Source organism: Sciurus carolinensis, unplaced genomic scaffold (genome assembly GCF_902686445.1).
Source record: "Sciurus carolinensis unplaced genomic scaffold, mSciCar1.2, whole genome shotgun sequence".
Lineage (NCBI taxonomy): Eukaryota > Metazoa > Chordata > Mammalia > Rodentia > Sciuridae > Sciurus > Sciurus carolinensis.
Window position 1 is genome coordinate 228,470 of NW_025920218.1, and position 25,229 is coordinate 253,698.

At 39.4% G+C, this 25,229-nt stretch overlaps 1 pseudogene; it reads right to left on the minus strand.

Moving 5' to 3' along the window:
• Positions 1-12,033: 12,033 nt before the first annotated feature.
• Positions 12,034-13,155, minus strand: LOC124975163 (deleted in azoospermia-like; annotated as a pseudogene).
• Positions 13,156-25,229: the final 12,074 nt, after the last annotated feature.

Below are 25,229 nucleotides of genomic sequence, written 5' to 3' on the forward strand. Positions count from 1 at the left end.
GATCAAGGACCTAGGCATTAGAACAGAGACCCTGCACCAAATAGAAGAAAAAGTAGACCCAATTCTTCATCATGTCCACTTAGGAATTGACTTCCTCAGAAAGACTCTGTTTGTTGCAAGCTCTTAAGTTTGTTGTCACTTTGGAACAATACAATAGTGACAGGGCTGGGGAGGAGACAGCTGTTGCTGTTGAGAAGTTCAATGAGGTCTTTCTGCTGTCAGTCAAGGTTAATGATGGGAAAAAGATATTAGAGAAACTGAGTCACAAGTGGTCATGAGAGCAAGAGGCAAGGGAAGTTGAGATTGGGCAGTAGAAGTTAGCCATGGTGACTGTCAGTGATAGCCTGGGACCTATTGCACCATGGGGGATCCTAGCTTGCTCCTTATCTCACATCTTTTAAGTTTCCTGAGTGTGGGAGCAATCAGCATCCTGGAGTTGTAGCTGGATGGAAGGAAACTAAGATGAAAAGTAAGAGGGTCTGGGCGGGACAAGGTTTGTAGCAGATAATGTTGTGCTCTGCCCAATGATCTGGGGTTCTTTGACCAGTGAAGTGATATCCCCTCCCACCTGTGACCTTTCCCAAGACTTGTCCCTCAGCAATCAAAGCCATCTCTTTTGGTGCAATCACTTCTGCCCCAAAGCAGTCCATAGTTCAGAACTAAAAGATCCACTCACTTGCCTCAAGCTTCTGTTGGGACTCACTCTCCAGAGATCCTTCAGGATCAAGATGAAACCAGTCTTCTTTTGAAATCTTATGTGGATCATTCCCAGTCCTGCCCTTACCAATTTGCTCCTGACAATGCCCTCTATGTAACTCAGGTTCTGCTTCTTAGAAAATGAGCTCAAGATGACAACTCTTCCTCCTTTTCCTTTCAAAGCATGGGTGTTCTCAAAGTCCTTGGGAAATTATTTCTAGTTTGAATAATCTAATAATCTTAACATCTGATTTTCTTGAATAAATGAAGAATCTTGAATTCTCTAGAAATCATGTAAGAAAAAAAAGTCTGCAACATGTTCAGAACAGATGCAATTTTTCTTTCAAATATTTTAAATCCTTGGTTGGCTGAATCTTTATATTAGGAATTTAGAGATATGAAGGAATGACTATATAGTGCTTTATAAATGGCAGAGAGGTGATACATAGGACTTTATTATTATATGTTAAATATACACTACATGACTCAAGTTTTACTGGTAGATTATAAATAGTATTTTACATATGCTATAAATGTAATTGGTTGATTGGACACAGGGCAGGGAAAACACATTTGCTCCGTGCCAAAAAAGTACTACATATGTTTTCATATGTGTATTAGCCATGTTTTCTAATTTATGTACCCAGCCTTTTTTTTTTCTTTTTTTTTTTTTTTTGGTACCAGTGGTTGAACCCAAAGGTGCTTAACCACTGACCCACACCTGCAGTCATTTATAATTTTTTATTTTGAGACAGGGTCTCAGTAAGTTGCATATGGCTTTGCTAAGTTGCTGAGACTGGCTGTGAATTTGCAATCCTACCTCAACCGTCTCACCTGCTCAGAGTACAGGCATGCACCACCACATCCAGCTTATATCTGATGTTTTGACATTTGGGGACCTGGTGATTTGAGAGCCTGCCCCTCCCAATTTCAAGAGACAACCTGAATCTGTGCCCAAGAGCATGTCTTTATATACAAACCAGCTAATCCAAGTGCATATCCCCTGCCCACCTGCTTATCTGGCTCTTACTTTTGGGATGCACTGGTCTACCCTCACATTCTACCCTAATCAAACCAAGCATAGACATGAAAAATTCTCTTCTGTATCAGATAAGCAGGGCAAACCCCTAGATCCCAGAGCCTATTAAGATTAGTCAAATTAGCCAATCCTAACAAAGGCAGCCCCTTTCCTGCCTCCATGCCATTCCTTCCAAAAAATAAAAACCCAATCAAGTATTTCTAGCAGTTCCCTTGTTCTTTGTCCTTGCCTCTGACCAACCCTGCCGTTTCCCCATGTGTCCCTTAATGATTTACTGTGCCCCTTCCTCTTAGATATCTAATAAAATAATCTTTTCAGTGACTGTCTTCTGATCTGTTGGTCTTATCATACCTGAATAAAACAAAAATTTATTAAACTCTCGCAGCAGTCTTGCAAAGGAAGCATTATTCTGCCCGTAATCCTAAATGAGAAAAAGGAACTCTCCAAAAGTCAAAGGAACACTACATCTGAAGTTCCAACAGGAACCTCGTGTAACTCCAGTGCCCATAATTTTCAACAACCATTATTGTACACACAGAATACAAGGCAATACTGGGTTAATGTGCTCTATATGAGTATAAAAAGTGTTTATGTGTATTTGATAGCAGGAATTCAGAGACAAGTAATATATTTTCTCAAGTCCTTTATCTTCAACTTAAAATTAATTCAATAGAGTAAGAATGAAATATTCCCTTCTGTATCAGTTTCTTATTGCTGCTATAACAAATAACCACAAACATAGAAGTTTAAAATAACTACAGTTTTGAGGTCAGAATTCTAGAATGGACTTTCCTATGATAAAATCAAATTAAATTATACATTTCCTTTTTCTTCCAGCTTTTAGAGAACAGCAGCATTCTGGGACTTGAGGCCCCTTCCTCATCTTCAAAGTCAACAGTGTAGCATCTTCTAGGTTCTCTTTCTGACTCTGAACCCTGCTTCCCTTGTCATCTCTTCTCTCACCCTCGTCTTCCTGCCTTTTTATAAGGATCCACTATGATTATATTGGATCCACCTGTGTTAACCAGGATAATTTCCCTATCTCAAGATTCTTAATTTAATCACATTTATAAAATCCCTCTTGCCATTAAAGTTACTATATGCACAGCTTCCAGGGATTAGGACTGGATAGCTTAGTCATTATTCTGCTTACCTCAGCTATGAAGAAAATCTTTTATGAAATCCAAAATGCTTTCTTAGGAATTGGGAGTGTAGCTCAGTGGTACAGTCCATGCTTAGCAAGTGTGAGACCCTGAGGTAAAATCCCACAAAAACAAAACCAAAGAAACCTCAAAATTCTTCTTAAATCAACATTTATAAATCATTATCTTCTTTTTCCTTTTCCTTTTAATCTCACTTCTTAAAAGTTTTCTTCCAGTGTATATCCAAGGATAGCCAATCTATTTATTTCTATGAAATAGATATGCTATGATATATACTCTTTTACTTTAAAAAAATATAAAGTATCTTAGAGATTTTTCCATGTCACCACATATAGATTACTTTGTTCCTTTTGTTGATATACAAATTTTCATTTCATGGATGCACCGCAAATGTATTTAACCAATCTCTTATTAGTCGATATTCAGTTTGTCTGGTGGGCACTGTTGGTTGCCTTCTTAACATAATTTCTCCCCTCTTCACCTTAACACAATCACAAGTCTGTTCAGTTATTTATGGCCTCTCCCCTGGTTCCAGAAGGGAATACTGATTCACATAAGCCCATCAGAACTTGATTTTATTCTGGTGATGATTGTTGGTCAGGAATATACACATGACCTAAGCTGATCCATCAGATTGGAGGTTGGGGCAGGTAGCTCATACTCAGTGGAGAAAAGCTAAATTCTGCCTTCTGTCTTCATTTTCCCTCTGGACAGGCTCAAGGAAAGGTAGTCATCTTGTGACTGTTGGAAGACTCAGCTGATCCAAGAATTGGCAGAGCTAAGTGAGGAAAGACAGATCATTGATGACATCTTTGACTTGTTTCTCACACCACAACTCGGCTTCCAACCTCTGAAATTTCTTTTCTTTTCTTTTTTTTTTTTTTCTTGTGGTGCTGGGGATTTGAACCCAGGGCCTTGTGCTTATGAGGCAAGAACTCTACCAACTGAGCTATATCCCCAGTCCTGAAATTTCAATTCCATGAGAGTCTTTCTTTCTTTTAGAAGCTGGTTGCAATTACAGTTTCTGAAACTTCAGTATATTAATAGACACAGGTTGTTAGAATTTAATCCATTTATAGTTATGAAATGCTTAGAATGATGCTTAACACATACTAAGCACTAAGTCAACTATCCCAAATAAATAAATAAAATACAGATTGGGTTCAACTTTTTTCTGTTACAAGTAATGCAATCATAAACTTCTCACCATAAATCATTGGGAATTTCTGGAAGAATAATTATATGTTATATGACAGAAGAATGACTGGTTCTAAAGGTATATGTATTTCAAATAAAAATGGGTATCAAGAAATTGTTCTTTTAAGAAGTTGTGTAAGAGTACTTATTTTCTTTTTTTATCAGAATTTCTGCATTTATTAAAGTCTGGCTACATTTTTTTATTGTAAGCAAATGGGATACATGTTGTTTTTGTTTGTACATGGAGTAACAACATACCATTGTGTAATCATACATTTACATAAGGTAATAATGTTTGATTCATTATGTTATTTTTTCCTTCCCCCCACCCCTCCCACCCCACTTTTCCATCTATACAGCCCCTCCTTTCTCCATTCTTGCCCCCCTCCCACCCCCCATTGTGTCATCATCCGCTTATCAGCGAGATCATTCTTCCTTTGGTTTTTTGAGATTGGCTTATCTCGCTTAGCATGATATTCTCCAATTTCAACCATTTGCCTTCAAATGACATAATTTTATTATTCTTTATAGCTGAGTAATATTCCATTGTATATATATATACCACAGTTTCTTTCTCCATTCATCAATTGAAGGACATCTACGTTGGTTCCACAATCTAGCTATTGTGAATTGAGCAGCTATGAACATTGATGTGGCTGTATCTCTGTAGTATGCTGATTTTAAGACCTTTGGGTATACGCCGAGGAGTGGGATAGCTGGGTCAAATTGTGGGTCCATTCCACATTTTCTAAGGAATCTCCACACTGCTTTCCAGAGTGGCTGAACTAATTTACATCCCCACCATCAATGTATGAGTCTACCTTTTTCCTCACATCCTCGCCAACACCTGTTGTTGCTTGTATTCTTGATAATTGGCATTCTAATTGTGGTGAGATGGAAAATTAGTGTACTTTTGATTTTCATTTCTCTTATTACTAAAGATGGTGAATATTTTTTCATATGTTTGTTGATTGCTTGTCTATCTTCTTCTGTGAAGTGTCTCTTCATATCCTTAGCCCATTTTTTGATTGGGTTATTTGTATTCTTAGTGTAGAGTTTTTTGAGTTCTTTATATGTTCTGGAAACTACTGATCTATCTGAAGTTTGAGTGGCAAAGATTTTCTCCCACTCTCTAGGCTCTCTCTTCACATTGCTGATAATTTCCTTTGCTGAGAGAAAGCTATTGAGTTTGAATCTATCCCAATTTTTGATTCTTGCTTTTATTTCTTGTGCTATGGGAGTCCTGTTAAGGAAGTCTAATCTGAAGCCAACAAGTTGAAGACTTGGACCTACTTTTTGTTCTATATGATGCAGTATCTCTGGCCTGATTTCAAGGTCCTTGATCTATTGTGAGTTGATTTTTGTGCAGGGTGAGAGATAGGGGTTTAGTTTCATTCTGTTGCATATGGATTACCAGTTTTCCTAACACCATTTGGTGAAAAGGCTATCTTTTCTCTTTTCTCCATTGCATATTTTTGGTATCTTTGTCTAGTATGAGAAAATTGCATTTATTTGGGTTAGTGTCCATGTCCTCTATTCTGTACCATTGATCTATCTGTCTATTTTGGTGCCAATACCATGCCGTTTTTGTTACTATTTCTTTGTAGTATAGTTGAAGGTCTGGTATTGTGATACCCCCTGTTTCATTCTTCCTGCTAAGGACTGATTGAGCCATTCTGAGTTTCTTATTCTTCCAGATGAATTTCATGATTGCATGCGCTATTTCTGTAAGGTACATCACTGGAATTTTAATTGGAATTGCACTGAATCTCTATAGCACTTTTGGTAGTATGGCCATTTTGACAATGTTAATGCTGCCTATCCAAGAACATGGGAGATCTTTCCATCTTCTAAAGTCTTCCTCAATTTCTTTCTTCAATGTTTTGTAGTTTGCATTGTAGAGATCCTTTACCTCTTTGGTTAGATTGATTCCCAAGTTTTTTTTTTTTTTTTTTTTTGAGGCTATTTCAAATGGAGTTGTTTTCTTCATTTCCCTTTCAAATGTTTCATCCCTTGCGTATAAAAATGGTTTAGATTTATGCATGTTGATTTTATACCTGCTAGTTTGCTGAATTCATTGATGAAGTCTAGAAGTTTTCTGGAAGAGTTTTTTGGATCCTCTAAATATAGAATCATGTCATCAGCAAATAGTGACAGCTTAAATTTCTCTTTTCCTATTCGAATCTCTTTAATTTCTTTAGTCTGTCTAATTGCTCTGGCTAGAGTTTCAAGGACAATGTTGAATACAAGTGGTGAAAGTAGACATCCCTGTATTGTTCCCATTTTTATAGGGAATGGTTTCAGGTTTTCTCCATTAAGAAAGATGTTGGTCATGGGCTTAGTATAAATAGCCTTTATCTATCTATCCCTATTTTTTCTAGTGTTTTGAGCATGAAGGGGTGTTTTATTTTGTCAAACACTTTTTCTGCATCAATTGAAATAACCATATGATTCTTATCCTTAAGTCTATTGACATGATGGATTACATTTATTGATTTACTGATGTTAAACCATCCTTGCATTCCAGGGATGAACCCCACTTGATCGTGTTGCACGATTTTCTTAATATGTTTTTGAATACGGTTTGCCAATATTTTGTTAAGGATTTTTGCATCTATATTCATCAATGATATTGGTTTAAAATTTCTTTCCTTGATGTATCTTTACCTGGTTTGGATATGACGGTGATATTAGCTTCATAAAATGAGTTTGGTAGGGTACCCTCATTTTTTATTTCCTGGAATACTTTGAGAAGTATTGGAAAGAGATCTGCTTTGAAGGCCTTGTAGAACTCGGCTGAGAATCTGTCTGGTCCTGGGCTTTTCTTTGATGGCAGGTTTTTAATGGCTTCTTCTATGTCATTGCTTGATATTGATCTGTTTAAATTGTGTATGTCCTCCTGGTTCAGTTTGGTAGGAGCATATGTCTCTAGAAATTTGTCAATATCTTCAGTAGCTTCTATTTTGTTGGAACACAGATTTTCAAAGTAGCTTCTCATTATGTTATGTATCTCAGTGGTGTCTGTCATGATATTTCCTTTTTCATCATGAATTTTAGTAATTTGAGTTTTCTCTCTGCTCTTCATTAGTATAACTAATCGTTTGTCTATTTTGTTTACTTTTTCAAAGAACTAACTTTTTGTTTTCTCAATTTTTTGAATTGTTTCTTTTGTTTCAATTTCATTGATTTCAGCTCTGATTTTAATTATTTCCTGTCTTCTTCTACTTTTGCTGTTATTCTGTTCTTTTTTGTAGGGCTTTGAGCTGTAATGTTAGGTAATTTAGATGTTGACTTTTCATTCTTTTCTGGAATGCGCTCCTTGCAATGAATTTTCCTTAGTACTGCTTTCATAGTATCACAGAGATTTTGATATGTTGTATCATCATTCTCATTGACCTCTAAAAATTTTTTTTATCTCCTCCCTGATATTTTCTGTTTCCATGTTCACTCAATAGCATATTATTTAGTCTCCAGGTGTTGGAGTAATTTCTGTTTTTTATTTTGTCATTGATTTTTACTCTCAGTCCATTATGATCTGATAGAACACAAGGCAGTATCTCTATTTTTTTGCATTTCCTAAGGGCTGCTTTGTGGCATAACATATGGCCTATTTTCGAGAAGGTTCCATGTGCTGCTGAGAAGAAAGTGAATCTGCTCATTGATGGATGGAATATTCCATATATATCTATTAAGTCTAGGATATTGATTGTGTTATTGAGTTCTATGGTTTCTTTGTTTGGTTTATTTTGAAAGATCTGTCTAGTGGTGATAGCAATGCATTAAATCACTCAGAATTATTGTGGTGTGGTCTATTTGATTCCTGAAATTGAGAAGGATTTATTTGATGTACAGGGATGCACCATTGTTTGGGGCATAAATATTTACTATCGTTATGTCTTCCTGATTTATGGTTCCCTTAAGCAGTATGAAATGTCCTTTTTTATCCCTTCTGAGTTACTTTGGCTTTAAGTTCACTTTATCTGATATGAGGACAGAAACCCCCACTTTTTTACTTAGTTCATGGGCATGGAAGGTTTTTCCCCATCCTTTCACATTTAGTCTATTGATGTCCTTTTCTATAAGAAGAGTCTCTTACAGGCAGGATATTGTTGGGTCTTTCTTTCTAATCCATTCTGCCAGTCTATGTCTTTTGATTGATGAGTTTAGGCCATTAATGTTCAGGGTTATTATTGAGATATGATTTGTATTCCCAGTTTTGGGCTTATTTTTGGTTTTTAATTTCCCTTGGTTTCTCTTTGAGTGGTTTTTCTCTAAGGTATTTCCTCCCTTTGCTCACCTCCATTGTTGTTTTTCATTTCCTCCTCATGGAATATTTTGTTGAGAACATTCTGTAGCACAGGCTTTCTATTTGTAAATTATTTTAACTTCTGTTTATCATGGAAAGATTTTATTTCATCTTCAAATCTGAAGGTTAGTTTTGCTGAGTATAGGATTCTTGGTTGGCAACCATGTTCTTTCAGAGCCTGAAATATGTTGTTCCAGGACCTTCTAGCTTTTAGAGTCTGGGTTTAGAAGTCTTCTGCTATTCTTATTGGTTTCTCCCAATAAGGATAATCTGATGCTTTTCTCTCATGACCTTCAAAATCCTATCTTTATTTTGAATGTTATGCATTTTTATTATAATGTGCCTTGGTGTGGACCTGTTGTGATTTTGTGCATTTGGTGTTTTGTAAGTCTCTTGTACTTAATTTTCCATTTCATTCTTCAGGTTTGGGAAATTTTCTGATATTATTTCATTGAATAGGTTGTTCATTCCTTTGGTTTGTATCTCTGTGCCTTCCTCAATCCAAATAATTCTTAAATTTGTTCTTTTCATGTTGTCCCATAGTTTTTGGAGATTCTGTTCATGATTTCTTACCATCTTCTATGTTTGGGCAACTTTATTTTCAAGATCAAATATTTTGTCTTCATTGTCTGAGTTTCTGTTTTCCAATTGGCCTAGTATTTGGTGATGCTTTCCATTGAGTTTTTTATTTGGTTTGTTGTTTCCTTTATTTGAAGCATTTCCATTATTATTTTTTTTTTAGATTCTCTATCTCTTTGTTGAAATGATCTTTTGCTTCCTGCAGTTGCTCTTTCAGTTTATTGGTATTTTCTTTCATTACCTGCATTTGCTATCTCATCTCATTCTTTGCTTCATGAATCATCTTAATCATGTATAATCTGAAGTCCTTTTCTGACATTTCTTCTAACTTACTGTCATTGGATTCTATTAATATAGAATCTAGATTTGATTGGATAATTTTCTTCCCTTGTGTTTTCATGTTGTTCATGTGTCTTCCCCTCTAGCAGTGTAGATCTGGGGTATTTCAGATTTCCCCCTATAAGGTTATAATGGCCCTATCAGTTTCCAAAGCCTTTTTTTAAGGGGAGATCAATATTATCAGTGCACAGTTCAGACACTATGCAATCCCAGACCAAATAGCTCCTATGAGGACAATAACAGTATTGTCATAATAAACAGAATGAGTTCAAATATTATCTTCAGTAAAACAAACAGATTTGCAATAAGGTCTGCCGTTTCTAATGGAGGACAAAGAGGATGCAGAGGTATGTAGAATGTAGCTGTTAATTGGCTATGAAAAGAATATACAGAAGTTCTAGATAATAGAAAGTGTGAGAGTGTAATTGGATGTTAGCATGAAAAAAGGGAGAAAGAGACTCTGAGGGAACAGGTAAACAAAAGGAAAAGAGAGCAAGAAAAGTAAAGAAATAAAAACTTAAAAATTTTCAATAAGGAGAAAAAAGAAAATCTACAGTATAACAATCATACACTAATGAAACCTCCCAGTGTTCAGTAGCCTGATGCATGAGAGGTACCTGACAATGAGCTTCAAGCCTCCAGCAGGTATCTCAGGATGTGATTTGTCCCACCTAAATATCTTAGCTAAGGCTTCTAGGATTATCCAAGATGGCCACTCTGGCTTCCAAATGTGTTGGCAAATGGGGAGCTGCAGCTCGTGTTTGGATGTGGTCAGCTGGAGGTCCTGGAAGTGGGGTGCAGTTGGTCAAGCAGGGGTCCTGGAGGTCGGGTGTATTTGGTGTGGTTGCGGGATCCTGGAGGCTGGGTGCAATCAGTTGGTCTGGGGTCCCGGTGATAGGGTGCGGTCTGCTGGTCTCAGGGTCCTGGCAGGAGGAAGCAGTCAGTTGATGTGAAGGCCCCAGAGGCAGAGAGTGAATGGTTGGGCTGAGGGATCCTGGAGATGGGGCTTAGTCAGTGTGACCAGGGATCTTTATGGGGCCTGGCTTTTGTCTCAAAATGGTGGCAGCTTCGTATAATCAAACCTGCAGGTACTATAACAGTGAACTTCCAGACAACAGCAGGCAGCTGGTGCTCCAATGTTGGTTGGCGATCAGTTTGCTGACTGTTTTTGGATGATCAGGAGGTGAATCTCGTGTTTTGGGTGCTGGATATGTGTAAGGCAGGTGAAGGACAGGTGAGAGGAAGGCAAATGGTGGATGATAGGCACCTGACAGTGAGTAATCTGAACTCAAAGAAGGCATCGATAAGCTGGCAGACTGCAGGTGATCACAGCAGACAAATGGGGTAAACAGAAGGGGATCAATAAGCAGCAAAAACTGCCTCACCAAGAAACAGACATCCTCTGCTTGAAACCAGAGTTACGGAGCGACAAGGAGTACAGCCTCTCTCTAGTCCACCATCTTGGATCTCCTCAAGAGTACTTATTTTCATCAATAAGTCATATTGTACCTTTTAATGCTTACTAAACATAATAGATTAAAATGACATATTATTGCTTTGTATTTTATTTCCTTGGTTGTGAGGGTATGCATTTTTGATGTGTGTTGATGATCTTACTTAACTTTTTAAAATCACTGTTTAGAAATTCTAGTTTCAAGTAATCAGAACCAACTAATTTTCTATGGATTTAGCTATATAAGAAGTAAAATATCTATATGTCAAAAACTAAGAAAATACTACCACTAAATACAAAAAGACAATATGCCATCTCTAAACTGGGGGAAAATATTTGTAATATATCTGAAAATAGATAATAAATGATTCATATAAGTAAAAAAGAAAATGATAAATACTATTTAAAAATAGACAAAGGGCTTAAACAGGTATTAACTAGGATGCAAATAACCAATAATTATATGGTTCACTAAAACTCACTAAAAAATCAAAATATGATATCATCTTTCAGCTATCAAATAGGCAAGAATTTCTTTCTTAAAATTCTTCATGTTACAAGAATTCAGAGATAGACACTTTTATACAAGCTTCTTTGGTAATTTTTAACTTGCCTTTATTTATTTATTTGTTGATTGGACTGCTTGTTTAGACTCTGTTTGACTGGGTTTAGATAAGAAAACTTGAATAAACTAACTTTATATTGAGTTCCACTGATGAAAAATGCAATTTTAGAACTGCTGTTTTTGGTGAATTTTTAGGCAAATAAAAAATGCAAAGCACAGTAATGTAAATATTGTACTGTTCTAAGGTACTTTTTGGGGAAGTGAAATGCTTGTATTCAAACTATCATAATTCTGACCTTTCAAAATAAGTTTTTTAAAGCAGTTGTTTGAATATTAGTATTTGCTTCTAAGCTCTTAAAAGGCAAATTCCAAAAAAAAAAACCACAGATAAATCTTGAGTTATTACAAATAGTTTCCTATTATTTGAAAATTGTTTTTATACTTATTTACTTTCAATTATCTTTTACTTTTAAGTATATATTGAATAAGGAACCAATTTCTAAATAAACATAAAGAACAGTTTCAATGTACAGTAAAACTAAATAATCTAATGTAACTTATATAGAAAGTCTGAGTGCAATATCAAAACTTTGAATTAAATTTCCATAGTAGTGAACAACTTTCAGTTTCTTCTGAATATTCAAAACCAGCAACTTCCCCTGAGACTAGAAATTTAGCAGAGAAGATGAAAGAGATTTAAGCACCGCCCTCAAAGTAGTCATTTCGAGTAGCGAGAGTTTTTCTAAGTCTGTTCTCTGGATGAAGTAGACAAGATACCACTGTCTGTGTACTTTGGTCCACATATTTCTTTTGTGGAATATCTCCAGAGGCTGGAATAGTTTCATGAAATGAGCATTCATTTGGCAAAACTCCAGCTCCTGGATCAACTTCATTATAGTGGTAGTTAACAGCTGTATAAGCAGGAGGTATAACATAACTCCTTTGTTCCCCAGCAGGCCACTGAGGTGGCATCTGATAATTATAAACAGGGAGCTGATATCCAGTAATGACCTGAACTGATGAACTTGAATAAGGTGTATATATGCCAGAACATATTGTGTCATAGGATTCATCATGCTTGGAGGCTGCATGTAAGTTTTGGTGTTTGGATTACTCCTAACACTCTGAAACTGTGGTGGAGGAGGAAAGTTAAAAATCAAAAGATGTGGGCTGGATTTGTGGCTAAGTGGTAAAGCACTTGCATGGCATGTGTGAGACCCTGGGTTCAATCCTCAGCACTTCATATAAATAAATAAATAAATAAATAAATAAATAAATAAATAAAATAAAGGACACACTGACAATGTAAAAACTATTTTAAAATAATAAGGGGACATGGTTGCTCATGAGAAGCACTTAAATTTTATTTCCTGATGGTAGGGCCCAGTTTCTGCTTTTTACCATGGATATTTATCTGTGATTATATTATCTTCTGTACATCCACGTCATCATGAAATTAAATGAATCTACAGCCTTTGGACACACCAGTTTGATCCATGATTATCTTCACTTTTTCTTTACTGACCCATATCTAGGAAAGAAACTTCTGATTTCAGTTTCATCCATTCTAACATCAATTCCACCAACAAAAACAGTGTTTGGCATGATTTTGCTTTCTGGTAAAACATAGCTTTGGCTGGTGGTGGCTGATGAGGACTGAGCATCTCTTGGGAGATGGCTGAGTTTGGAGTCAGAATTTGCAGCAGAAGTGATGGTGATAGCCACCAGTTCCTGCCAATGTGGCTCCACGGGGAAGCAGAGGCTGCACTTCTGGGTTCCAGAGTAGCCTGCTGGAGCCTCTTCCCAGTCTTCTACCATTGAAGGAGCCAAAGGCAGAGGTAAGAGGAAAACCAGGGACCAGCAGCAAGACCAAGGAGACTTGGAGGTGAGTAGCCTAACTTAAAAACATGCATAACCCAGGATTTTTAGGAAGTGAAACTGCCCTGGATGATACTTGTGTGATGTGGTGGACACATGTCATTACACATCTGTCCACACTCACAGCATGCACAGTGGGAACACTGATGTGAATGGTAGACTTTGGATAATAATGATGTGTCATTGTAGATTCACTAATTGCAACTAATACACCACTCTGCTTGGGGAGGTTTATGATGTGGAACATTATGCAGATTATTCACTGCACCATTATTTACAACTGGAATAATATACATTCGGTGTTCTATAATTTGAGAATGTTCAGTGTTGGTATGGTTATATGATAGATGGAATACATCCATAAAATCTTCATATACACTTTAATAATCAAGCAGATTATGAAATCATAAAGAAAATTGTTCATGATATACTAAAGAAAAAAGGTCACAAGGTAGTGCAATATAATCTCAATTGTGTGTCTGGGACGTAGTGTGAAGGTGGCATGGAGGCTGTGAGCACCCACAGAGAAAAAGACCATGAGTATGCATACAAAATATTAACCATGGCTGTCCCTAGATGGTCACACAACCTCACATGGTTTTTATTTTTTGTACATTTCCATATTGCTCAAATTTTATTTTACTATGAGCATGTAACATATCTTTATCTCCAATCAATAAAGCTACCTAAAGTTCTATTAGATTAATGATTTTTGTATAACATGGTATTCTAACTTGCAGTAGGCTAATGCTAGAAAAAATACTATGCAATGAAAATCAAATGTTATCTTTTCAAAATCCCAATTATTTGCATGAAAAGTACACTGTAATATATAGTTATTTTGATAGATTATTAGAATGTCTGATAAGACTCATTCTGGAGATGGAGATTATGTATCATTCTGATGGACATATAGGTACCAAAGATGTTTTTGAACAATGAATAATAGCAGAATTAAGTAGAGTCTGAAAAGAATCTCAATTTTAAAGGATCATTTCTGACAGTCCCAAATGATAAGTTAAGTCTCAAAGTTTGAGGACTTTCCTGGTCTGGAAGCTACTGGGTTGTGTTTTTTAGAAACATGTAATTTGAAAATAAAATTGACCTTGTTCATTTTTGTTTAGGTAGCAGTTTTGGAAGTTAAATAGTTTAAGATGAAAGTGTATCAGTAAGCACCATGTCTTCATTTTAATCCAATTGTAGTCTCTAAATTTGCTTTTAAAATACAAAAAAACTGAATATTAGCCTAATACCCAATGGGGCAGAAAACTTACTTATCTTGATGAGAAAAAGAGTTGGGGAATCTACAATTTATTTTTTTAAAAATGACAGCAAATTGCTTCTTGTATCAATTACTTAATTTGGATGTGTTGAGCCCTATTGTTTGTGTTCATTGCTTTGATCTAAATTCTGAACTTAAGTTGTATGTGGGCAAATGCTGTGGTGTGTGTTTGGGACCACCTGAAGAGTTACATAGCCACAAGTAGCCTCCAATTCCTCCTTTCAAAAAAAAGTTGTTTTCCATCATGAACTATTTCTTCCTGTTAGTGAACATACTGTGCCATGGAAACAACTCTCAAAGGAAATCATATCTTCAGTTTCCAAAGGTTTTTTTTTTAATTGAAAAATATTTTTGATTGACAGGTCTTATTTGTACATATTAATGGGATAAAGTAGGATAATTCAATACATGTTCACACATGCAATGATCACTTCCCCATCTCTAGTAAATAGAGAGTGTCTTTCTTTAGAAAACTCTTTCCTTTGGAATTCTAGTGACTCTTTGGATGTCACAGGGTCATTGTCCTTACAGACAGAATAATTTCCAGTTGAATTCACACTGGTGTTTAGTTAATATTTCTTGTCTGTTTCCTAGTTGTTATGCTTCTCAACTAGAGGGGAAACTTGAGTCATTTAACCCTTAACAGGTTTTCTGTTGCTTTGCCCATCATCCTTGGGAAGTGCTAAAAAGACAGAAGGATCAATGTCTTTCTTCTCTCCCCAACTGCTTTATGTTGGGACTCCTCAAGGATAAGGCAGTCTGAAACCATCTTCTCTTTTCTTCCCATATCTTCTTCCCAGATGATTTTCTAATTTCCCCTAAAGGATTATCTTCATGCTGCTGTCTCCCAAATGCATGTCTTCACTGAGATCTTTCCACTGAGAAATAAATCAACAGGTCCAACTTCTATAGAGACACCATCCTAGACCAGTGTGTTGGAGTTTTAGTCAACTTTTTTTTTATTCTATGATTAAAAAAAAAAAAAACTAACAAGAACAATTTTAAAGGAGGAAAGGTTTATTTGGGGGTTCACTGTTTCAGAGGTTGATACCATAGCCAGCCATCTCCATTCCTCAGGGTTCAAGGTGAGGGAGAAGATAAGGGCAGAAAAGTGTGCTGGAGGGAAGCAGAGAGATTCTAATCACCAGATACCAAATATGTACCCCAAAGTCATGCCCCCAATGACCCATATCCTTCAGTAACACCCTACCAGTCACTCAATTAATCAATTAATCTCATCAAGGAATTAATTCACTGGTTCTTATGAGCCCATTCATTTCTCCTCTGAGCCTTCTTCAATTTTCTCACACATGAGCTTTTGGGGAACACCTCACATTCAAACCATAACAGTTAAAAGGAAGGCTGATGTGGACAATGATGGGCATCACTGAGATTTTTTGCCCAATTCTTTTCATTTCACAGAGGAGGAATCTGAGACCTATAATGGCTCAGGGATAAGTATGCTTGTTTTTTTCAGAACACCACCAGTTGGTTACATTTGACATAAACACTGCAAAATTAACATGTCCCAAAAATCTCTTCAATTTATCCCCAGCCAATTCTCTCTTCCCTAGTTTATCCTTTGACATTAAATGACACCATGGTTTCCCCACTATTCTTAAGCCAGAAAGTAGGAAATCAGACTTGATTTATCAGTTTCATTAGTAAATTCCTCAGCAAGTCCTACCAGGTCTCCTTCTAAACTCTGTCTTAAGTTTGTCCACTTCTCTCAATGGCCATACTCTCTATCTTGTCCAGGCCACTATCATCAACTGCTTGGGCCACTTGTTTTGCATTGCTCCAAATTTTTCACTAAAAACCTGCAAAAGTAATGGTTATGGTTTGTGTCTCCCACATGTTCATGTTTAGGAAACTTATTCCTCAAATTGTATGCTAATGGCATTTAGAGGTGGAACCTTTGGGAAGTAACTAGGATTAGATAGTGTTGTGAGGATAGAACCACCATAATAGCATTAGCAGCTTCATAAGAAGAGGAAGAGAGACTAGAGTGAACACACATGCTCTGTCTCACCACATAATGCCCTCTGTCATGTTTTGATACAGCAAGAAGGTCTTCACCAGATACTGGTGTCATGCTCTAGACTTCCCATATTCTAGCACTGTGAACTATATAAACCTCAATTCCTTATAAATTACCCAGTCTGAAGTATTTTGTGATAGCAAGCAAAAGCAGAGTAAGACAGTGACCATACTAGAATGTAATTTGGAACCCAATAAGACCTAAGCACCTTTTAGCCTCAGAATAGCTTAAGTGATGGTGAGTTGCAGACCAAAGTGACCCTAGGGTGGTGGAGAATGTACAACAAGGAGCTGATGGGATGGTTACTGCCAAGCAAGTCACCAGGTATCTCGTGCCAGAGTGGTGGTCAGGAGGTGATGTCCCTCTGCAAATGGCATGAATACTGTGGTATTATGAGGTGTTATTCTTATCTAGGACACAGCCAGCACTGGGTTGTTGGTTAGTTCTGAGAACACAGATAACCCTGAAGCCCTGTACCCAGGAATGAAAGGATGGTATGGATGGCCACCAGTGTCCTTTCCAGCTCTGTCTCTCTGTTATTCTGTGACTCTAGACAAGACTCTGACTGTATTTTGGTGCACTTCAAAACCAGAGCCTTTCCTGGTGGCTAGAGCATCTGTGAATTAATGTATCACATTAATACTGAGGGCCTGGCTGGCCCAACACAGTCTGTTGAAGTAATAATTTCTCTTTACACTCTCTCCCCTTCCTCCTCTGCCTGTTTCTTCCCTCTTGACAGTCCTTACCCCCAATAAAACTGGAGTGTTCAAGAGGCTTCTTGGATATCAGGGACTCCTGATTTCAGATGCTCCTTCCCACAAATTCTGTGGACAAGAACTAATATTAGTGTTTCCTTTCCTCTTGCCTCCATTAGAACTCTGACTTCTTGGCATGATGAAGGACTCTGAACATCAGGGGTGTGCAGAAGCAGCAGGGTGCTCTCAGACGTTGTTAGTACCAGGACCTTGGGAAACAGGTGTAAATAGAGCCAACAGCAGGGCTGTTTAAAAACTGTGCAGGAAATGATGAACCCAGACCCACACATCTGCACCTGTCTTGTTACACCCCTCTCCCCAACCTCAGTGGAAACCTTGCAGACAAATGTAACTAGAGAAAATTTGGACTTGCAGACACCAGGCACAGCTGAACTCAGGGGTGTAATACTAAAAAGAGAGTGAGTAGATGTGAGAAACAGAAAGTTAGGTGGACCATTTTCAGAATGTAGCATTTACACTTAATTGGATCCAATTGTAGCCATTTTAATTACATTCCTTCCCTTGTTCACCCCAGATTAAAAATTAGCAAATGGTATAGATTGTAACCCCAATCTCCTCCAATTCTGGGCAAAGGGTAGTACTGTGTTAGGAATAAAAAATGTGGACCACCTACCCAGGTGCAATTGCTAGCCAAGTTAGATAGCAGGCCTTCATGGCAGGGATAAAATTTGCCTTGCCCATTTTATGTTTCTAACACAGATGATGGACTAAATCTATCTAATTGACAAGAACACAAACTCTACCACCACTTGGCCCCAAGGATGCTCACAACCAACTGACTTCCTGGGATTCCTCTTATGGGAGCCCTTGCCAAGAGAAAATGCTAAATGGTGAATATTGAGACTCAATTTCTAGCTGTTTCTTCTCAGGTTTACTTTTAAGTATTTCATGAGCTTTGTCAAGGTGAAAGACATCTCCACACTGATCTTGTTGGATTGGGGCTAGGAACAGGCTTAAATATGCCATACATAAGAAGATAGACTGTAATGTCCTGCAAAAGAGATGGAAACTAAGCATTACACCCACTTGTGGTTGAAAAGTCAAAGTTTAAAAAAGGAGGTGTCATTTGCAATGGACTTCAAAGGTTTGGTGAGATTGGGCGATGGAGACAAGGCAGGGAACATGGTGGTCAGCATTGAGGCTTTCAGTAAGAAGGGAAGTAGGAAAAGTGAAATACTTCCTAGCTACTGTTTATATGCTAATGTAAATGAGGAGAAATAAGGGTAAAAGAGAAATTTCTGGTTGAGGTTGTGGAGGGTTTCATTAACTTCCAGGCTAGGATATTATACTTAACTCCTGAGGCCCGCTTGGGTGAAGCACATGGGCAGTCTGGTGGCCTGGGCAGAGCAGGAGACAGCCTCCAGAAAGGTTAATGGCAAGGCTTCTGGAACTGGCTGCTAGGGGGCCATGCCTCACTAGCCCTGGACTGCTCCTCACTTCTGGGTTTATGTAAAGTCCAACATCTGGCAGATCCCTAGAACACATTGGTGATAACCAGGTCAGAGTTGACTGAGTTCCTACTCAGTGGAAATGGGACGTGACCCTTCTTATGATTTTAGTGTAGACACTCTCTGAGACCTTGTATGAGGCAGCCCAGAAGCTATTCCTGAGATTGTCTATGAGTAGAAGTCCAGATTAATTGTGCTAAGGGCTTACTCCATTTTATATCTTGATTACATGAAAACTTTGTTGACATTGCAAGACTCATTATGATTTCCTAATTTCTGAAATCTATTTAGAAATATTCTCTACCTACAAAAAATTCTCTGACCTGGGCAACCATTATTGGAGCTAATGCATGCAATTTTTATAGAAATTATGTTTTGACTCATAGAAGAATTGCTTGGGTTGTGAGAAACCCATCACCTCAGTTTGCTTTTTGGTTCATGGAAGCTGTTTCCTAAAATGATGCTAATTCTACAGTTTTCCTACCTTCTCTGCTTTCCTTTTCTCTTAGTACTGCTCATCTTTTACATCTCTCTTAATCTAAGTGATAGTTAAGATTGTACAGGGTGTCATCACCTTGCTTGGGAATGAGCAGGGGCTGATGAGCTCACGTTTCTTCTCAAGGCTCCTGTGTCTGTGTTCAGAGCTGTCATCATGAGAGCCTTTGACATGCAAGTCCAAGGCTCCCATCCAAAGAATTCCCTCAGCTCAGTTCAAAAACAATTCATCCTTGGTGTTTACCTTCATTCCTAAGACATGCTTAGAGAAATCTTTGTTTGAATATTTGTAAAGGTAGTTCAGAACTGAAAGTTGTAAGGCATGTGAGCACATTTGAGTACTTAGTATTTTAACTTAGGACACATTTGAAGACAGCCAACATTTAGATAACTATTATGAATGTTAAGGAGCATGAGGGGAATATGAGGTACCCCTGCTCTCTGGAGCTTGCTGCTTAGTTGTGTCAGCAATTACAGTACAACCCTGCATGTCAGGGATACATGATGATGAGTCCAGCTGCTGATGTTTACCATGAACCAGGCAACATTCGATGCACTTTTCAGATATTAGCTTATTGTGTTTCTGTAAGAGCAAAATATGCAATCCTATAATTATCCATACTTCACAGATGAGGAAAGTGAGGCACTGAGAGGGGAAGGGAAGTCTCTTTGCCAAGGTCATAGAGGAAATACTGGGATGACTTTGCTCTTTGCTCTACTCTGTGGACTCAGTATAAAGATGTTGCATTGGTGCACTGGTCAGATATTGCAAGGCAGTTGATCCTGTGGTGACACTGTACTGTTGAGTCTCCTTTGCTGCCTTGCCTTTCTCATATTTGGTCTTACACAGAACAGTGTGTTGCTTAAGGTGTGGTGAGGACAGGGGTGCTAGCCTTCAGGAGCATGGAATCCTTTGATTACTCCCCTCCCTGCAGGTGTATGGCAGGTGCTCCCCCACAAGATGATCACAGTATGAGCATCCTGCAGGTACTGGTAGGGCTCATACTGGGCAAGTAGATTGCTGACCAGTAAAAAATCCAAACAGTACATCTATTTGAGTAGAGAAATGTTACCAAATTTGGCAGAGCTCTTAGGTAGTTTCAGAAACCTCATGAAGCCCAATGCAATCCTGTGCCTCAAGGGTATAGCTCACTGGAGTCAGGGTGGCACACTTGCTCCTGGCTGGGCATGGCAGGCTCCTGGGCAGAACACAGGGGAGCAGGCAACTGGGGCCATCAAGGTCTTGGCTTGCAGGGAAGGATGAGAGGGGCCAGGGGCTGCTCTTGGCAACTGTCACCTACCCTGAAGCCCTAGCATCCTGGAAACATGTGTCTTATTCAACACAGAATTCCTTAGGATCCTAAAGCCCAAGTAAACTGTTTTCAAAAGTTCAGAGATTCAATTCTGGAAAGGAAAAGCATTAACATTTAGGAGTATTCTTTCCTTTTGGATATATGGAGTTGGACTAAGGAAATGCCAATGTCATAAATCCATCTCAGACTTGTCCTCTTCCTTCTTGTTTAGATACTTGTCAGGCTAGTAAAGAAGTTGAGCACTTACATTTTTGGGAAGCACTATGGGCTAAGGGGAAGAGCATGATGGACAGGCATCATGAGAGGCCTACACTAGAACAGAGGCCAGTGTCTGGTCATGAGGAGAGTTTTGTCCAGAAGCTCATTATTCTCTTGGAGCATGAACTCTGTCTTGTGTCCTCCTCTTACCTTAGAGCTATCTGTTTGCAAAGAGGCACCATGTGTTTATCCACATCTACACTCTGCTCACTAAGGAGGAAGTAGAGTGATGCAGGGAACCAAACTGTAAGGGAAGAGCATTTGGGGTGATGGAGCTATGGATAATCCTTTGTCCCTTTCTTCCTTTCTGTGCCATACTTCCTTCAGTGAGTTCTCCATCAGAAATACTGGTTACTCTTGTTTAGCCATTAATTCCATTAAAGAAAAAAATGCCAGGTGTGGTGGTGCATGCTGGTAATCCCAGCATCTCAGGAGGCTCAGGCAGGTGATCAAAAGTTTGAGGCTAGACTCAGCAAGTTAAAGAGGTCCTACGCAACGTAGCAAGACAATCTCAGAATAAAAAATAAAAAGGATTGGGGTTATTGCTCAGGGCTAAAGAGCTGCTGGGTTCAATCCTCAGTATCAAAAGAAAATTAAAAAGAGAAAGAAATAGGAACAAAAGAAAATAAAAGCATGTGTAAGTTGATTGGTAATTTACCTGAAATCATATTCATGGATTTCCAGGGGCAGATGAGATTTTTCTTGTCTTCCTTGACCAATTTGACTATTTATACAAAAGCTCTTCTTCCTGTGTACTTGAACAGGTTCCATCATAAGCCCCTTTCCACCTTTCCCTGTGCCCTATGGAGGAAAGGACTCTTGTTCTCTTGATATTTTTGTAACAATGTATTCATAATACATATAAGATAGAACCTGTTTTTCCATCTTCTGTCCAATGGGGTAGGAGGCTTGATGCAAAACTTGACAAAGATGCATTAGAAGCATCAGTCACAAAACATCTTTTGGCATTGCACTGGGACAAGACTAGGATTCAGGATCTCTCCTCAGCCCCACCTGCTGGCTCAGGTGCACATGCAGGCAATCCCACATGCTGACCCTGGGGAGGCTTGGCCTTGCCAGCACCACACACTGCTCCAGGGGCAGATATGGCTGTGCAGAGCCTTCCTGTGTACCAACCTTTAGAAATGAATGTCCTCTCTCTTCTTGACATTGACCAAAACTAAAGGTAGGAACTTCCAGACTCACAGGGAAACTCTCTTTAGTCATGTATACTGAGGTTGCCAGTAGCAGCAGTCCGTATGCATCTCCAGCACAGCCAGGATCCAAGGTTGAGCCCACTCCAGAGGGCCTTGTAAGTGATAGAGTTGGGAGGAAATTACAACAGCTGCAGACATTACCTTGCAGCCAAGGGGCCTGACCTTGTCACTCTGCCTGGGTTTGGCTTTGGGCAAGCTCCCGATTTATCTTTGTTTAAATTCCCAGTCTGTAAAATGGAGATAATAATGTACCCGCATCTGGGGTTGCTGTGAGGGGTGAAAAATTAAATTCGTGGAGAGGTGCAGAAGTTAACAGAGGCCTGGCCAGGTGCTCCATCCCTGAGACATGGGAGCTGGAGGGACCAGCACATGCACAGCTACAACACACCTGCAGTGCCTCTGGTAGTGTTGCTTTGGTTACCCCTTTGTGGCAGAAACTGCTGGGAAATTTTAGTAGCCAGAGTGCTATCGTACAAGTGTTGGGCAGCTTGCTATTTAAAAAACTTAGGTGAAAATATTTTAGATGAACATTTTCATAATATATTGTTGGCATACAGCAATCAAGTGGGTCTACCAAGTCCAGTCATTGATTGAACCTCCTGGGTTACCTGTTAAATTCTTAGCTGTGATCATGCCAGTGGATGGGAGCAACTCCTTTGCCCTGAACAGGTGGGCTCTGCTCCGTGGTGATGCTGTCCATGAAATGATCTTGAGATTGTATGACATCAGAAGTATTTTTAACCTCTCTCAACACAGATGTTCTTTGATAAAAGAGTGACCAGACAGGAGTCGGTACTGCTAGACTCAGAGTGACTTAGGTACAGACTGTTATCTGTGTTCTCTCCAGGTTCCCATCAGGTTCCAGTACCCCACAGAAGGCTACTCTACCCCCCAAATCCTGGTGTTTTCCAAGTTGCAAAGAGTTTTCTGCTTAATTTTATTCTTTCCCACCCAAAGTTACTAAATGGAAAAGAGTATCTCTAAACTGTCTTGTGCATGCTGGTCATGTGCCTTCATAGGAAGGTTACAGCCCTCTCCTCCAGAAATCCTTGACTGTGTCACTTGGAGGGAAAAGTAGTCTCTGGGCAAGGTGTTTGTGCAAGCTGCTGAAGGACTTGCTGGGGCACATGGGGGAAGTGGGACTTCCCTGAGGAAGTTGCAGGATGAGGGGTATTAGTGCCCCCTTAGGCTCTCAGGTATTTGCCAGATGAATGGACAAACACTGATCACAGGGACAGAGTACTGAGTAGAGTCACTTAGTGGATATTCAGAGGAATCCTTCCTATATTGCTCAATCCTGTAGTAGGGGGTTTGGAAAAGGGAAGAGAAATGGGACTAGGAATGTTCTGATTCCTGCTCTGAAGGTGCCTTGGTGAAGCTTGGAGGAGGAAGGACAGTGGCCCCAAGAATTAGGGAGTGGGGGAACCAAGTCACAACTCTGCCTCTTGGTGAATGGTCCTTTCAGGGAATATGGACAGCTGGCCAGTTAGCAGAGGAGGCCTGCGGGTGGGAGGAGGTAGGCCGTGGCCTTGAACATGGAACAGGGAGAAGGGAGTGCATTCCAGGCTGGAGCAAAGTCTGGAGGCTGGAGTGAATGTGATCTTGCAGAGGACAGAGAGGACCTTGACCTATTTGGAGTCAGAAAGAACTATTAGGGATAGAACCTGGAAGTCCTAACAGATGAGGATGGTTAGGGTCAGGCTAAGGCTGTTCCCCACATGGGTCACTGCCTCAGCAAGCCAGAACGTGTGCACTCACTCTTTGCTGATGCTTGGAATAGTTAAGTCATGCTCTTTGGGGGGAAGGAAAGCAGAATTCAGGTTCCATCATTACAGGTCAGGCAGACTGTCCAGCCATCACAGATGCTGGTGCTAGGTCAGTGACACTGATGAGTGAGTGCACTGACATGTGTCCCCAAGGTCACAGGACAGTGCAGAAGAGGGCCAGGACCCAAGTTGAGTCCCAAGCCCAAGGGGTCTCTGCAGTTTGAACTTTTCACTTAACCAGTTCCTCAGGAGCATGTGTAAGCCTCACACACAGGGACAGGAAAGGTACAGAAAGTAGACCCTCTTGGTTCAAGCATGTCTTCTCACTGTCTGAAGGTCATGGTTCTAAATGACAGATACAGAGTAGCTCAGCTGTTGCCTGGAAAGAATTTAACCCTTCAGGGTTTGGGTTGTGAAGAAACCTATCCTCTGAAGATGAATTGTTGCTTTTTACTTGAATTTTAGTGATGTGGAAGTAAATTGTTATGGTGTTGGAGACATATTTTCCTTTCCACTCAGTAAAGGATCTAATGTGGCAACCTGGCTCCATGGGACTATGTTGGTTTGGACCAACAGGTGAGGGTGGATTAAGGTGCTGTGTATGGTTCAGCAGGGATGGGAAATGGCAATGGAAGTCAGGAAGCAAAGAGGAATTATAATGCAGGGGTCAAGGACAGGGTGGAGGTGAACCAGGGTTAGAGGAAAATCCCTGGGAAGGTTCAGGGGCTAGGGTTCCTGGAGGAACTGCAACTCCCCCTTCTCACAGCAGGTGATTCCCCAACAGGTCACTCTGGCTTGGTACCTGAGGGGTTGAAGTGACTTAGGATGTCCCTTGAAATGTCCCTGCCTCCTTTTGCTGTTAGTCAGTGTTGAGCCTCTGGACTGTTGCTGAGAGCTGCTTGTTTTCAGTGAGCATTTATGAACCTTGGGAAGAGGATCTCAGGATCTCACCATCCCACTTTCAGCAAGGAGCCTGCTCTTCATTGGGTGTCTCCCTGCAGAACATCAGTGTGGTGAGCGAAGGGCTGGGCCCATAGCAGCTGTGTGCCAAGCTCCTTCCAGGTGCTGAGCAGTTGTCTGAAGAATGTGTGAAGTGTGTTCTTCTGACCTGATGCTCCAGGAGGATCTAGTGGGAAGCGGCATGCTGGCCTGGTCTTTGCTGGGCCTTTTTCAGCTTATAGCACACAAACCTTCACTGAGGGCCTTGGGCACAACAAACTTGAATAATTTAAACTTCTGGGTGTTTTAGATTTTTTTTTTTTTTTTTGCTACTGTGATTTAAGAATCCAATCAGGAAAACTGCAAATGAGAAAAAGTTTATTTGAGGGCTCAGTTTCAGAGATCTTTGGCCATAGAAGGCTGGCTATATTGCTTGGGGCTCAAGGGGAGCCTCAACATCATGGAAGAAGAGTATGGCA